Consider the following 15,851-nt stretch of genomic DNA (forward strand, 5'->3'; position numbering starts at 1 on the left):
GAAATTGAGCTAAAATGTCCTTAAAATTCAACACCACAGAAATTAAGTGACCTAAAAAGTGACATGAACTGTTTTTGAAATGTTTCAGAAGAAGTGGCCGAAGATATAATTAGTGTACTCGTATCCTTTCAAAAAAGAATTTCCCAGGGGCGCCTGGGTGTCTCAGTCGGTTAAGTGTCCAACTTTGGCTCAGGTCACGATCTCGCGGTTTGTGAGTTTGAGCCCCGCATTGGGCTCTGTGCTGACAGCTCGGAGCCTAGAGGCTGCTTTGGATTTGGTGTCCCCTCTCTCTCTGCTCCTTCCCCACTTACTCTCTCTCTCTCTTTCTCTCTCTCTCTCTCTCTCAAAAATAAACATGAAAAAAAAATTTCCCTGATTTTATTATAGTGCTTGCCTGAAAAGTAGTTGCCAATGTAATTTTATTTTTATATATAAGATCATGTTAAGATCACAATAAAATGTGTTTACAATATATTAATAATCAAGCATTATGCACTCTTCTTTCACTTGTCCATTTACTTGTTCAGACATTTACTGATCACGCTCTGTATACTGCTCTAGAGGAGACCCTCTGTAGTGGAAGCAAAACTTGTAGTAGATGTTCCACTTTCCCATCCAGTGTTCTTCCTCACTGCTACTTGCCACATCTGAAATTCAGTTCAAAATTATAATTTACGTAATCTTTTCTTGTCTGTTTTGTTTAGATATTATAATAAGCCTTTTTACTAAGCCTGGTTTGGAGTTAGTGAGTTTTCAGTTTATTTTCTAACATGTATTTTTTCTTTCCTGTTGACATTTTAGTGTATGGGTTTTCCCTAATCAGCTTTTTTTTTTAAATTTTTTTTTTTAACATTTTATATATTTTTGAGACAGAGAGAGAAAGCACATGAACAGGGGAGGGTCAGAGAAAGAGGGAGACACAGAATCCGAAACAGGCTCCAGGCTCTGAGCTATCAGCACAGAGCCTGACGCGGGGCTCGAACCCACGGACCGCGAGATCATGACCTGAGCCGAAGTCAGACGCTCAACTGACTGAGCCACCCAGGCGCCCCCCTAATCAGCTTTTTTTAAAAGTGTAAATCTGTATGAGTTGAAAGTTTTGCCCATTAGTATATCAAGTTACACTTAAACTGCTACATCACCTCTCTTCTTGGTGTTAGCCACCACTTTCAAGATTTCTTACACTCTTTAATCCATTATGCACTGATTTTTTTCTAATGGAAAAAGAAAGAGCTCTCAATCGACTTTATACCCTGAGAGAAGATAATAAGACTCAGAAATTAATTATTTATAAATATACTAGTATTTAGATAGTAGATGAAAGCATCTATTGTATGAAATAATATATATTACAGCTAGTCACCAGTAGTATACATTGGCATAAGGAAGAAAATTCCAAATCCAGCTCAATAAATTGCTTCTTGAGAGTGTACTGAGTATCATGCTGGGTACTTTATAAGATAAACAGAAAGCTTCAGATCTTGCTTTTCATACCATTGTAACCTGGTTGGGAAGAGAGCCATAGTACATTACATGGCAAACATTACAAGGAGGTGGGAAATAACTGCAATAAAATTCCTTGACTGCACAGAAGGCATCATTGCTTAAAGAGAATGTTGCATTGCAAGTCATTTAAGGGGTTGAGATCTCTGAGGAGGAAATGGACATTTTGAGATAGTTCCACATGATGAAGAAAAGCACAGAAATAGTATAAAAATGTAAGATATAGAAGTGGCTAGAAATAGGTTATTATTGTTTTTTATTTTTAAATTTTTTGTTTTTAATGTTTATTTTTGAGAGAGAAAGAGAGAGACAGAGACAGAGAGAGAGAGTGGGAGACACAGAATCTGAAGCAGGCTCTAGGCTCCGAGCTGTCAGCACAGAGCCCAATGTGGGGCTTGAACTCACAAACTGTGAGATCATGACCTGAGCCGAAGTCAGAGACTTAACTGGCTGAGCCACCGAGGAGCCCCAGAAATAGATTACTTTTAAAAGAGTTTTATTGTTTTTATTTTTATTGCTTGTAGTTTTATGGTTTTACTAACACGAATAAGACATGCACAGAGGCTGTCTATTCATTTTCTTCACTGTACAGCCTGACGTTGGGATTGGTGACTCTGATGGCCACGTGGGCTGCCCTTTCCACAATACGTTGAGGTTCTTGGAGGAGACATCATGAGCAATCTCTGTACAGTGAGATTTGTTGCACGTTCACAGCACTTCAGACTCCCTGACGTTGTGGATTAGGGACTTCCGGGAGCCACTGGGCAGTACGTTCTTTGTTTTCATGTTGCTCCCGTAGCCAACGTTGGGCATCAAGAGCTGGTGCTTAAATCGTGTGCACACCCTATTGTCAGTGCCTCTGGGTTTCTGCCAGTTGCACTTAATCGTGACTTGTCGTCCACCTGGTGCCCGATGTACTTCTTAGTCCTCTTTTTAATGATCTTGGGCTTCACCAGAGGTCTGAGCGTGGCTGTGATGCCAAGTGGGGGATGGCTGCCACCTCCACAGGCAGCGCCAAGGAGAAGGGGGCAAGTTTTTTTGCTTCTAGACATTTTCACAAATAATTATTTGCATTTTTTTCTTTGTTTTGAACCTGAAGTCTCTAGGTATAGATAAGGGTTGAAGGCAGGAGTAGATTCTGTGTGTAATCAGTCCTTGACAGTTGCCTGGAGCTTAGTGGTTTTGGGACTGGAGTGTAAAGGTAAGTTGGGGATTCATGTCAGGGATGACTAACATGTAAGAAATAATCTTCTCTTTCAAATTTCCACTGAGAAGAGACATAAGACGACCATGCTAGGAATGCACAGTGTTTGCTGCAGCCATCTTTTGTATTAGATAGAAATACCTGGGGTAGGTGTTTGTATAATTTGAATATTCTCTAAATTAGGCCAGTCCTTGCCATGTATGTCTCCTTAATCTCTGTTCATTTTGGAAGACCTGAAACTCTGAGAATTTATATACAGAGCCTTTTTCTGAAGAAACTGGCAATGTTTTGTTCCTTGTAATGATACTTAGTTTTGTTTTGGATAGGAAGAGCAAATGCCACTCAGCCTAATGAGAGAGAAGACTAAGTATAATCAGTTGTTCTTACGTATTACTTCCTTTAAAAGCATAGTAAAACTGGGTGTTTTCCCCTCTGCTGTGGTCAAAGGAAGCTTAGGCTGCTTGCTGTCAAATATTAGAAGATTATGATTTTTCTGGGGCGCCTGGGTGGCTTAGTCGGTTAAGCGTCTGACTTCGGCTCAGGTCGCGATCTCATGGTTTGTGAGTTCGAGCCCTGCATCAGGCTCTGTGCTGACAGCTCAGAGCCGGGAGCCTGCTTCTGATTCTGTGTCTCCCTCTCTCTCTCTAACCCCTCCCTCGCTCATGCTCTGTCTCTGTCTCAAAAATAAACATTAAAAAAAATTAAAGAGGGGCGCTTGGGTGGCTCAGTCGGTTAAGCGGCCGACTTCAGCTCAGGTCATGATCTTGCGGTCCGTGAGGGCTGTGAGTTCGAGCCCCGCATCGGGCTCTGTGCTGACAGCTCAGAGCCTGGAGCCTGTTTCAGATTCTGTGTCTCCCTCTCTCTCTGCCCCTCCCCTGTTCATGCTCTGTCTCTCTCTGTCTCAAAAATAAATAAATGTTAAAAAAAATTAAAAAAAAATTAAAGAAAAAAGATTATCATTTTCTTTAAAGCATAGTGGATGAGATTTCAATTTGTCTTTCATATCAAAGGCAAGGGTGTCATGTTTATAGAGTTCCATATTTAAAGCTGTTTTAATTTTAAAAAACATAGAAATTAATTATAACTTACACTAATAAAATAACTATTTAGAAAACAACACAAATACTATATACACAAAATATTGAATATCAAATTGAGTCTATAAGATCCTCTTTCAAGCATGGAAAGTTATGTTTTTCAACAAGGTTTTTATGAAACAGAAATCAACTATTTTTTATTTATTTTATGCAGTAAATATTTATTGAGCACCATGTGCTAGGTTTTTCTAGACATGGGGGTGCAGAAAAACCTACTCTTGTAGAGATTACACTGTAATAAATTAACGAGGCTTTGCATTCTCTTATATTTCACAAAAATGGTATTAATTTGGTTGGTTATCATTTTATGTTACTTAAACTAATATTCTGCACAAATTATAATCAGTGTTTTGCCAAAAAAATACAAAAAAATCAGTGTAAATGTGTATGTTATATGGAATATTTTAAGAGAAATTGTTTAGGGGCACCTGGGTGGCTCAGTCGGTTAAGCATCCAACTTCAGCTTCAGGTCATGATCTCATGGTTCGTGAGTTCGAGCCCCACATCGGGCTGTGTGCTGACAGCTCGAGCCTGGAGCCTGCTTCAGATTCTGTATCTGCCTCTCTCTCTCTCTCTCTCTCTCAAAAATAAACATTAAAAAAATTAAAGGAAATTGTTTAAATTATTATTTTTAAACAAAGGACAGATAAGAAATGTCATATATTTGCAAATTTTTTTAGAAGCCCAAAATATAATTCTTCAAATTATAGTGGTAAGAGCTTATATACATCTTTCTGAACGGAACCATTTATAATATGAAAAATATTATTTCATATTAGATTCTTGCTATAGGTAAAATTAGTGCACTTTTGAGGCTTATTTGAAGTTTTCTATACCATTCTCTGCTTTCTAAGATATTTTAACATATTTGCAATTCTAGAAGAACGTTAGTGCCTTATTTTTTTCTTCTTCAGTAGCTTCTACCTCTTACTGACTGAAAGTAAGATCAGTTAGTTATCTTAGACTAGCTGCCCTTGAGTTTTATTTCAACCACATCTCTCTATAATTGTGATTGTATGGAGAAAATTGATTCATGAATCCTTATGTTCCTTGGGAATTAAAAACAAATCCCATAGGAGGTAAGGAATTACTTTAAAGTAATGGAGCAACTGGAAATCTGCATGTAGTACAACTTGTCCATTTAATGGAAACAGACTTAACTAACTCTTTTGAAATGACATGAAATCGATTTGAAATGTGGATAGAACTAAAATCAAGTGGTGTTTTATTAACTTGATCTATTGGTTGTTTTCTGTATCATATGGGACAGCTGTGTCAAAGGCAGTTAAGATAGAATTTTGGAGGCAGCCTTTTACATGTGATAAAAGGTTGTCCCTAGGCTTATTGACATCATTGGCCACATTAAATTATAAACCCTTGACTGGCTTGGTCTGTCTCCCTCTCCTTTCTCTCTTTCTTTCTTTCATTCTTCTTTTATAAATATTTTATAAATATTTCTTTTATAAATATTTTATATTTTATAAGCCACTAGAAAAATATAGAAATTAGGTTTTTCCTTTTATAAATATTTTATTTTATAAATTTTGTAATTTTTTATATTATATATTTTATATATTATATATTATTTTCATAATATTTATAAATTTTATAAATATTTTATAAGCCACTAGAAATATTTTATTTTATAAATTTTATAGATTTTATAAGTTTTTTATATAATATATTTTATATATTATATATATTTTATATATTGTAATTTTTTATAATATTATTTATAAATTTTATAAATATTTTATAAGCCACTAGAAAAATACCGAAATTAGGTTTTTTTCATATAAGAAATTTGACTGATATAAAGCGTGATTTTTTTATGATTAAAGACTGGTTTAAGAAACAGTGAAATCACTTCTAACCTCTGTCCCTAGAATATCAGTTTTCATTTTTGATTATTCGATTTAAGTAGTATATATAATTTGCTTGATTGCAATCATACCGTAGACCTAGTTGTTATCATTCTGTGGAAACTCGGTTTTTAACAAACCTATCAGACCAGTACATTCATATATTCCCTATTCACTTTAATAATGATTACAACCATCTCTTCCTTTCAATGTGTGGGAACTCAGCTACTTAGTACTTAAGACAATATGTATGTTTAAAAATTTCTTAGTATCTATCTAGTTTCTGCTTGAATGTTTATGTTTATCGAGAACTCACTACTGTGTAACAGCAGCCTGATATATTCCTGGGCATCTTTAGTAGTTGCTCTGTTACATTGAGTCAAAATACTCTTTTCTTATACTTTCCCTTATTAAGCCTTGTGAAACAACACAGAAGTCAGCTAATCTCTTTGCCCAGTGACAGCCTTTCAAATGTTTTAAGCCAATGGTTCTATCTACTCTTTAGCTTTTTTTTCTTTTAGTTTGAACATCCCATTTCCTTTGTTCAGAAGTTTATGTGGCTTTATTTCTAAGTCCCTAACTATTCTGGTCACCTTTCTCTTGACATATTCCATTTAATCAGTGTCACATTTAATATCTAGCCCTATACTGAACACTACCATGAAACCACTACCTCCCTTGACCTATCAACTGTATTTCTACAGTTTCATAAGCTTTTCTGGCAGCCAGTTTACACTACTGGGCTTGGTCAATTTTTTCCCCCACCCTTCCTCCTCTTTTAAGCTGTATTTCCTTCTGTTGTCTTTTCTATATGCAGTCATTGTTTTACCATAATTTTCAGACTTCAAGTTTTAAGTCTGCTTTATTGATTTCGTTGGTATATATTCATTCATTTATGTGTGATTTTAACAAATATTTATTGAGCTCCTATATGCCGGGTATTCTAGCGGGTGCCGATAGATCATAATGGTCAAGATGTAGTACCAAAATGTATTTCCTCTGGTGTCTTGTGACCCTGATTATGCCATTAGAGGGGAATGATAATAAAGAAGATGATGATGATGGTTATAGCCAACGATTATCAGGTGCTGCTATATCTAGCTCTAACGACAGTCCTTAAGGTGTAGGTGCTATTATTATTCCCATTGTACAGATGAAGAAACTACAGCTCATAGAGATAAAGTAACTTGTTGATGGCCAGCTGGTGATTGGCAGAGCTCGCATCACAGTCCAGATGATGGCGTGCAAAGTCTGTTGTTTTAACCATTCTGCGAAGATAGGAACAAGGTAGAAGTTTAAGTAAGGGAAAGACTTTGCTTTTCAGCATGAATGGCAAAGACTTCTTTGAAGAAATGGGATTTTGAGGGAGATGTTTCTAGCAGAGAAACTATCACTAGATGGGGGTGGGCACGAGGGTGGAAGAGTACAAAGCATTAAAGAGGAATCCCGTTTGTTCAGTTTAGCTATACTGTGAGATACATATAGGCATGCTGAAATGTAACAGGAAAAGGAATTAGAGACAGATTGTTGAGTACCCTATGTATCATGCCCATATAAGTGTGTTGTGTTGGTAAGAAGAAATCATGAATAGTTTTTGAGCGAGGGTGTTCCGTAGTCATATCATGCCTTAAAAATACGATCTTGTAACATTCAGGAAGGATTACAAAGGATGCATATAGATGATCAGACTGGGAACAAATTCAGGGCTTGAATAAGTAATCAAACTAAGAAGTAATGAGAGCCAGACTTACCAGTTATCAGTGGAGGGAACATAAAGAACAGGTATGAAAAAGACAGGACATTGCTTCAGTTGTTTTGAGTTTGAAACCAAATGACTATTGGAAGAAGCAAGAAGTAATAAATGAAAATGAAGATGCTGCTAACGGAAACAGTCAGATCTGGTTGAGGATTTTTTTTTTTAGGAAGATGAGGAGTAGTTGACCTTTAAAAAATGTTGAATTTGAAGTATTGCTGTGAAATCCGGATGGAATTATCTCACAGGCAATTTGAGAATCAGTGATATGGAAGAAAAGGTAAGAGTGGTAGATGGGAACCACTGTTAGATGTAAAGGGGTAGGTGTAAAACATGGTGCATGAGGGCAAGAGGGCACATTGCAAGTGCTACTTCTAGGCTTGGAGATGACTGAAGGGATTTTCTGAAAGTAGTCTGTGACAGATATCAGCTTGGCTGTTTTCGTAAAGACTTTGTGTATAATTTCAACTTAAGCTCTTTGTTCGTGCATTTCCTGATTTTTTTATGCTACATTCCATGAGTGGGTCAACCTCAAACACTTCATTACTAAGACCAGATGCTAATTCCACTATCTTGGCCAAAGTTTCAGATTTTCCTTTAAATTTAACAGCCAAATCCTTGCCTTATTTTCATTTCTTTCATCACTTGGCTTGAATTCTTCATGGTTCTCTCTTTGAACTCTTTCCTTTTGTAGTCTGCAAATTCTGTCTCTTCTGATTGCATGTTCTTAAGTGTTTCTTACCCGGTTGGCATCTTGTGGCCCGCCATCCTATGCATGCTTCATCACCAGGTAGGCTGCATCTTCTGATTTCATTGAGGTTTCTGTAAAGTATTGCAGTTTACCTGTGTTGCAAAATGTAGCTTGATTTATATTATTTGATAATCATTTCTTTGGGATTTCCTGTGTGGTCTTTAGAGTATTACGAAACCAATGGCCTTCCATGCCTCTGGCAACCAATCAGCTTTGTACTGTTTGTTTAGTGGTAAGATTATTACATTTGAAAATATTTAAAGTCATCCTTTAAAAAAATTTTTTTTAATGTTTTTATTTATTTTTGAGACAGAGAGAGAGCATGAGCAGGGGAGGGGCCGAGAGAGAGGGAGACACAGAATCCGAAGCGGGCTCCAGGCTCTGAGCTGTCAGCACAGAGCCTGACACGGGGCTGGAACCGATGGACTGTGAGATCATGACCTGAGCTGAAGTCAGACGCTTAATCTACTGAGCCACCCAAGCACTCCAAAATCATCCTTTTTTTTTTTTTTTTTTTTTTTTTTTTTTTTTTTTTTTTTTTTTGGAATACTATCCTTTTAATTTTACAGATTTTAAAGAAAGAAGAATTCTCTTGGGGCACATCTGACCTCATATTTAACTTTTGAAGGGAAAGTGTGGCTCCTCTGACAGTTAGGGTCAGGAATTGAATTCTCTATTATCCTTGAATTTTAAAGGGATCATAACAGTCAATCCATTATGGGAAATCTCTCCTTAAGTTTTATTGATGTTGGCAACTGTTCTGCTGAAGATAAATATATTTTTGCTTACTCTGTCCTAGGAAGAAGCAGAAGTGAAAGGTTGTAGGCTAAAGATATTGAATTAACTGCACAGTGAAGGTGTGACCCAGTAAATTTAAGGAGCCCAATATGCTTCAGTTTGACATGTTGAATTCATCTGAAAGATAATGCTGCCCATTCCCAGGAGAGAGTAATGGGCTTCATTAATTCCCATTATATAGGATGATTCTTTACAGGTGCATGGGCTGAGGTTTAGTGAGTGTGGTTTATTGGAAAAAGTCTATTTCTCCCTCTACTTCTGGAGCATTCTAATAGACCTATGTTAGCTTCACACCTCTCCCCTTTATAAGCAGACTCCTCATCTTTGCATTTCCACAACTGAATGTACAAAATTTATATAAAAGGAAGTTTGCTCACTTAAAATTTTTTGTTGAGTTAAATGTGTTAGCTATTCTTTTTCTAATTCTTCACTTTAGAAGTGAGCACTGAAATTTCCATTTAGAGAACATTTTACTTGCTATAAAATGTATGAACCTCAGGACATTAGGAAAACCTAAATCATTTCAAAGTGACCAAACAGCAGTAGCTAATTTCCTTTTAGTGAAGTTAAGCTTCACTTGTAAAGACTTCACTTAAAGTTGAAAGGCACATATGCAGTGCCTTGTTCTCTATTACCATCACCCTAGAATCAGGGGCTACTTTAATATTCGTTAATTTCTTGAGGGCTGCAGAGTTTTTAAGGGATTGCCAAAAAATTTCCAAAAAACTCATGAATAGATGGTACCTTGGTGACGATTTTAAAAGGTTGTGGTCTCTGAAACCTAGTGTGAGTATGTGATAAGATAGAAAGCAGGGCCAATAAAATAGACTTCCATTATCTTCCGGTACATGTATCGAGAATAGCTCTATTACCTCAAAGGACCACCAAAAATCTGTTTTTTTTTTACTTCAAATAACATTAGGCTGAGTTAAGGTTTGTTAAAAAGGGATTAAAGAAGACAATTGGGGTGATACAACCAAACTTTCATCCTTCATGAATGGGATAGTTAGAACTACAAAATAAAGCTGATGGCAGGTAGCTTTCATAAGATTAACAATAAAGAACAAAGGAGGAGAAAAATAGGAAATCTATGATTGGCTGGGGCCACCTAGTCAACCTTGTTTGGGGTCAGAAGGTCCAAATTGGTTTAGCTTTGGGAATTGGCTACCTTGAGAGATGGAGCTTCTACTCATGCTGGGACATTTACAGGAACACATGGGTTATCTAAATTTAAGCTTGCTAATGTGGTATCCTAGGTAGGAACAGCTCACTCTTGGGCCCAGAACTTTGTTTCAAGAGATGAGCAGACTTTTTGACTATAGTTGTTTCTCACAATAAAAAGGGCAGGTTTGTAAGTTAGTAAACTTCCAGTGACTAGAAATGTTCAGTAGAGATTGAAAAATTAGAGAAGATTCTAACTGGAATCTTTTCTGAGAAGAAAGATTGGATAAGGTTTGCTTAGGCAAATAAAATTTTTCTTCTGCTTATTCCAGCCCACACTCTAGAAATAGTTCAGGTTGAATTGTTGAAGCAGAGGTGGCACGATGTATATGAACATGGGAATAAAAGCCAGAAGAGCCAAGAATTTTCCTTCTATAAAACTCTATTTTGTACATTTACCTGGTAGCTAAGACATTTTCTACTTTTCCTAAAACCACTTTTGTGTTTATTTTACTGTTATATAATATTCTTTTAGGAATTGAGCCTATGGTTCAGTAGTTCTGTATAATGCTATTTGGCCCGTATCATGTAATAATTCTTGGATAAGAGTCTTTGTAAGTGGAATGAAAAAAGGTCCTTTGTGCTGTAAAAATCTATTGCCTTTGACAAAGGAAAAAAGAATCACTTTCTGTGTGTCAGTGTTTACTACCGGTGACTTGTTTGCATCAAATTCTTCACTGTTGTTCATCAGATCATTTGCGTCCTTAGTCATTATACTTTGTTTCACTACTCAATGAGAGTAAGCACAGGAGGCCATAAAAGAGGAAATTGACACATCATTTACTCCATAGTATGGACTTCCCTACTTCCGTAAGAACCCAAGTTGATTAGCTGACCCTGATAACTGTTATCTTCTAAAACTCTGGATCAGTTGCCTTTTGTTGTCTGCCATAGACAAGATAGAAATTAGAGTCTAAAATTTTCCATTATCCCAAAGGTCAGCCGGCACATTCGAGAACCACTGATGTGTGCCACCAAGTTTGAGCCTGCCGGTGAGAACCTGCAGAGAGGCAAAAGGCAACTGATCCGGAATTTTAAAAGATAACAGTTATCAGGGTCATCCAATCAATTCAGTTCATTTGGGAGTAGGGAAGGCCACATTATGGAGTAATTCAAGTTCCAGCTTCTTCTTTTATTCACTTGTAAGCTCAAGCTTGGCGGCACATGCTAGTTATTCTTCAGTGTGTAGGTTGACCTTTGTGATAATGGAACATTTCAGGCTCTTATTTCTATCTTCTGTGTCTTTGGTAGCATTTTCTGTATTGTGTCCAGCAACATGCTTTACTTACATTTACACCTTAGAGGAAGAAGGGAGCTGGAGTGATGATATTAAGGAGGGAGTCAAATCGCCTATTTTTCCCTGTGTCTTATCATTCAATGTTTGTATCTCCCCTTTTCTTCATGGAAATAGTTTAGCATTTCTTAGACATGGAGCTTAATTTCTGGACTTCTCGGACCTATGTTTTGTTTTTTACTTTATGCTAGTATTGCCATAGAACTGCTGACTTGCCATGTTTTGGTTTTATATTTTAAGTTAATCAATGAGAAAAATACAATTTCAAATACTTCCAGATGATGTATATTATAAAAAAGTAATTTCTTTTGTCCTTGTTCCTGTTGTGGTCTTTCCCTCAATATATGTTTTCCATAGTAAGTCTTTGCAGAATAAAAATTGTTTCTTACTTATGGGAGGTCTAAAAAAAATGATGGATGGCTTAACTTTAATGTTTCCATCTTTTCAAACAAACATAACAAAATTTTGCCTAACTCTTCCCATGTGCATGGCCACGTGCTATAGACCATGATCCAATAGAAAAGTTAATTGTGAGGTTCTCTAGGTCATTGGTAACAGTGAGCATGGTTGTAGGTGAAGTATTTGTGTTTATTTCTTGTGTAAATATATGCAGAGAATGACATCCCTTGCTTTGATTGTCAGCATTTTTAGGGCTCTGTGAATCTCTGTAATACTTAGTATGACCGTGCCTGCTAAGAGTCGTTTAACAAATACTCTGTGATGTTAAATAGTGTTCTAGCATATTCAGCCATCATTTAATTACTCTCTCATATTCAGCCTGTTAGAATTTTAGGATGGAATGGGGCTTTTCCTGAAAAGAGATCTGTTTGAACCTCATGAACTACAAGCTAATTATTATGAAAATAAAAAAAACTGCATTATTAGTGATTAAATATGCATCTATAAACTTCATCTCCAATCTAAAATAGTTGTAGTGGGTAAACTTTCTTATCACTATCATGTATTTTTATTATTTTTAATCGTGCTGTGTAAAGATAAATTCACAGTAGGCATAAAGTTAAGATCTAACCTTTTCTAAATAATTCCTAAGAATTAGTATAATGGGCACTCTACAGCGTTTCACTTAGTTTTTAGGATTATTTATATTTCTAGATGTGAGGAAAATGCTTAAATTACAGCGTTTACAGTATTGCTTAGAAATGACCATCCAGCTACTGGTGCAATGTTTTCTTTTCAAGGAAGACTGCTGCTTTAGTAGGGCGCCTAGCTAGCTCAGTCAGTGGAGTGTGCGACTCTTGATCTCGGGGTCATGAGTTCAAGGCCCATGTTGTTAAAAAATAAAATCTTAAAAAGTTTCAAAAAAAAAAAAAGACTAGTGATTAAGACACATTTTTTTCCATTCCTAAATTAACTCTAATGATTGGAAATTTTTTATTTTAATTAAAAGTTAATTTTCTTATCACTTTCAACATTAATGGCTCTTTTGTCAGACTTGACATCTCTTATTTTCTAACCATTTAGATAACATGGTTCCTAGATCCTTCATTCTTCTGGTATTCTTGTGGATATTCTCCAGTTTATCATGGTTCCTTTGGAAGTGGGGTATTCTGAACTAGACACTGCTGATGACCTCATTGCTTTCTAAGGAAACTGTATATATTTATTAACTTACCTTATGTTTGTATTAATTATTCTTGCATGCAACTTACAATATTGATTCTTAATGGCCTTATGAATAATTAAAACATTCATTTTGTCTGGTATTAAGCCACAGTTCTCTCATCCTTTACTGGTACAATTGATTTATAGACTTGGAGTCTAGGTTTTTATATTCAAGTATGCTAAATGTAATTTTTCTTGTTTCTCTCTTTTTTTTTTTTTTTTTTTTTTTGGTCTCTTGGAAATGTTTTGAATATTGACACAGTAAATGGAAGAGATGGAAGAGTGACTGTCTCCTTAAATTTTGTGCCTCACTCTAGTTCTGGCCCTGCTCTCTTCCTTCCTTACCATTTCTATTTTCTTGGAACTAAAGGATTCATAGCCTCAACTTGAAAATATTGTTTTAATTAAATAAATTCATAGTAATAGTGATGATAACAGCTCTCTTTTATTTTAATTTTATTTTTATTAAAAAAATTTTTTTTTAACGTTTATTTTTGAGACAGAGAGAGACACAGCATGAACGGGGGAGGGGCAGAGAGAGAGGGAGACACAGAATCGGAAGCAGGCTCCAGGTTCTGAGCCATCAGCCCAGAACCCTATGCGGGGCTTGAACCCGCGGACCGCAAGATCGCCACCTGAGGTGAAGTCGGACGCTTAACCAACTGAGCCACCCAGGAGCCCCAACAGCTCTCTTTTAAAAGAGGGAGAAGTAAGCCTCATTTTACAAGTGAGGGGAATTAAGCTTAGAAGGATTAAGTAACTTCATTTGCATGTTGATTTATTCAATAATATATTCATTCAACAAGTCACTTATTGGATACTTGCTATGTGATAGGAACATGGGAGTTTGTTAAAAAATAGACGTAGCTTCTGCCTTATACCTTTTACAAACTGCTTTATAATTTTCATCAAAAGTACTTTTAATACAATGGGTTATTATTCAGAACTAAAAGGAAATGAGCTGTTGGAGAGCCTCTCTGGCACAGTTGGTAGAACATGCAACTCTTGATCTTGGGTTGTGAGTTCAAGCCCTATGTTGGGGGTAGAGTTTAAACAAAAAAAAAAAAAAGAAAAAAACACACACAAAAAAACACAAAACCCGAAATGAGCTGTCAAGCCATGAAAGGACATGAGGGAATCTCCAATGCATATTACTCACTGAAAGAAACCAATCTGGAAAGGCTCCATACTGTATGATTCCAACAATATGACATTCTGGAAAAGGCAAAACTATAGAGACAATAAAAAGCCTAGTGGTTGCCAGGGGTTAAGGAAGAGGATGGGGTGAGTAGGCAGGGCACAAGGAATTTTTAGGGCACTGAAACTATTCTATATAGCATAATGGTAGATACATGTCATTTTACATTTGTCAACAACATATAATGTACACCACTAAGAGTGAACTCTAATGTAAAGCATGGATGTGGGTGATAATGATGTGTCAGTGTAGGTTTATTGATCTTAACAAATGTATCTCTGGTGTGGGATATCGATGGTGGGGGAGTTTGTAGGGGGCAGTGGGAACTGCTCAGTTTTGCTATGAACCTGAAACTGCTTTAAAAACAAGTTCTATTTTAAAAAGTATGCTTATATAGCCTATTTTTTTCTCCCCCTTTTTGGGGGGATGGGGGAGGGTTTATAATATCATGGGAGGTTTCAGAAGTACCAAACTAAAACTCACATGTGTTCCTTGGTTATACCCTGGGTATATAGGCTATCCCCTGGGTTAGAAGCCATTAATGTTGTTAGCTTATGATACCAAGTAAAATGTTTCTGGGTGATTTTGTGGTAAATTGATTTCCAGTGAGCATCTCTTCCAAATTCCCAGTAGCAAATGGAGAATTTGACAATATTATCAAACATGGGTGTATTTTTCTGAAACAGTTTTAGAGTTTTATAAAAATGCTTGTGACTATCCTGTGGTAGAGTTATTTTGTCCTTAGTTCAGCTGAGTACATTGCAGTAGGTGGTGTTTTCCATTTTCTATGTGGTGGTCTGGCCATGAGCAAATAAATTATCCTCATAATCCTTACATAGCCTGGGACAGAGCCACAGTCTGAATCCAGGTGTGGGAGAAAATGCTAAAAAAAGACGAGAAGGAGGGTGGAGGGGGCATCTTAAAATCCTTCTATGAAATGACGCTAGAAGGAAACTAGAGTGTTCTGAAGAGTTTTAACTTTAGTGTTCTTTTATGGAACTGAAATTAACCTGTGGTAATACCTCTTCTATCATTGTTTCTGGAAAATGACATGTTCTATAAATTAATTCTTATATTAGCATTTTATATTCTGAAACATTTCCCTTAAAAGTTGGTGGAAAATCTTTCTAAAATGTATTTCATATTTGCTTTCCTGAACATTCATCTTTTTACATGACTCAGTACTATCATTATGATTATTAAAATTTTTTTTTCTGTAACATGTAGACATATTCAGGAACTCATCATACATATAGGAAATGTTTTTCCCACACAAAATGGCCACAGGCTTACGGTTTTATTTTTGTATTTTAAGAAAATATCTTTAATATTTTTTCCTTCATAATTATGCTGCCAGGTGTTACTTTTGCTTTTCATGAGTACTGTAACAGGCTTTCCACATTTCCTGATTTGTTAAATCCAATTTGCTATGGAATAAAAAATAAGCGTACTTAGCTTGTTAGTATTTCTAAGTGTGAGTGGACAATTATTAGCGTAGATATTTTCCTTGGCTTAGAGAAAGATAGGTAAAAATCTACAGTTGGGGA

The 15,851-nt window shown here is 36.1% G+C and overlaps 1 protein-coding gene and 1 pseudogene across 1 annotated transcript in view; one reads left to right on the forward strand and one right to left on the reverse strand.

Annotated features, from left to right (window-relative positions):
* The window catches only part of TMTC2 (transmembrane O-mannosyltransferase targeting cadherins 2), a 405,001-nt gene that overhangs the window by 109,075 nt on the left and 280,075 nt on the right, over positions 1–15,851 (forward strand). The window lies entirely within an intron of this gene.
* On the reverse strand, positions 2,033–2,841 carry LOC122472291 (annotated as a pseudogene).

The sequence above is a fragment of the Prionailurus bengalensis genome, chromosome B4 (genome assembly GCF_016509475.1).
Source record: "Prionailurus bengalensis isolate Pbe53 chromosome B4, Fcat_Pben_1.1_paternal_pri, whole genome shotgun sequence".
Lineage (NCBI taxonomy): Eukaryota > Metazoa > Chordata > Mammalia > Carnivora > Felidae > Prionailurus > Prionailurus bengalensis.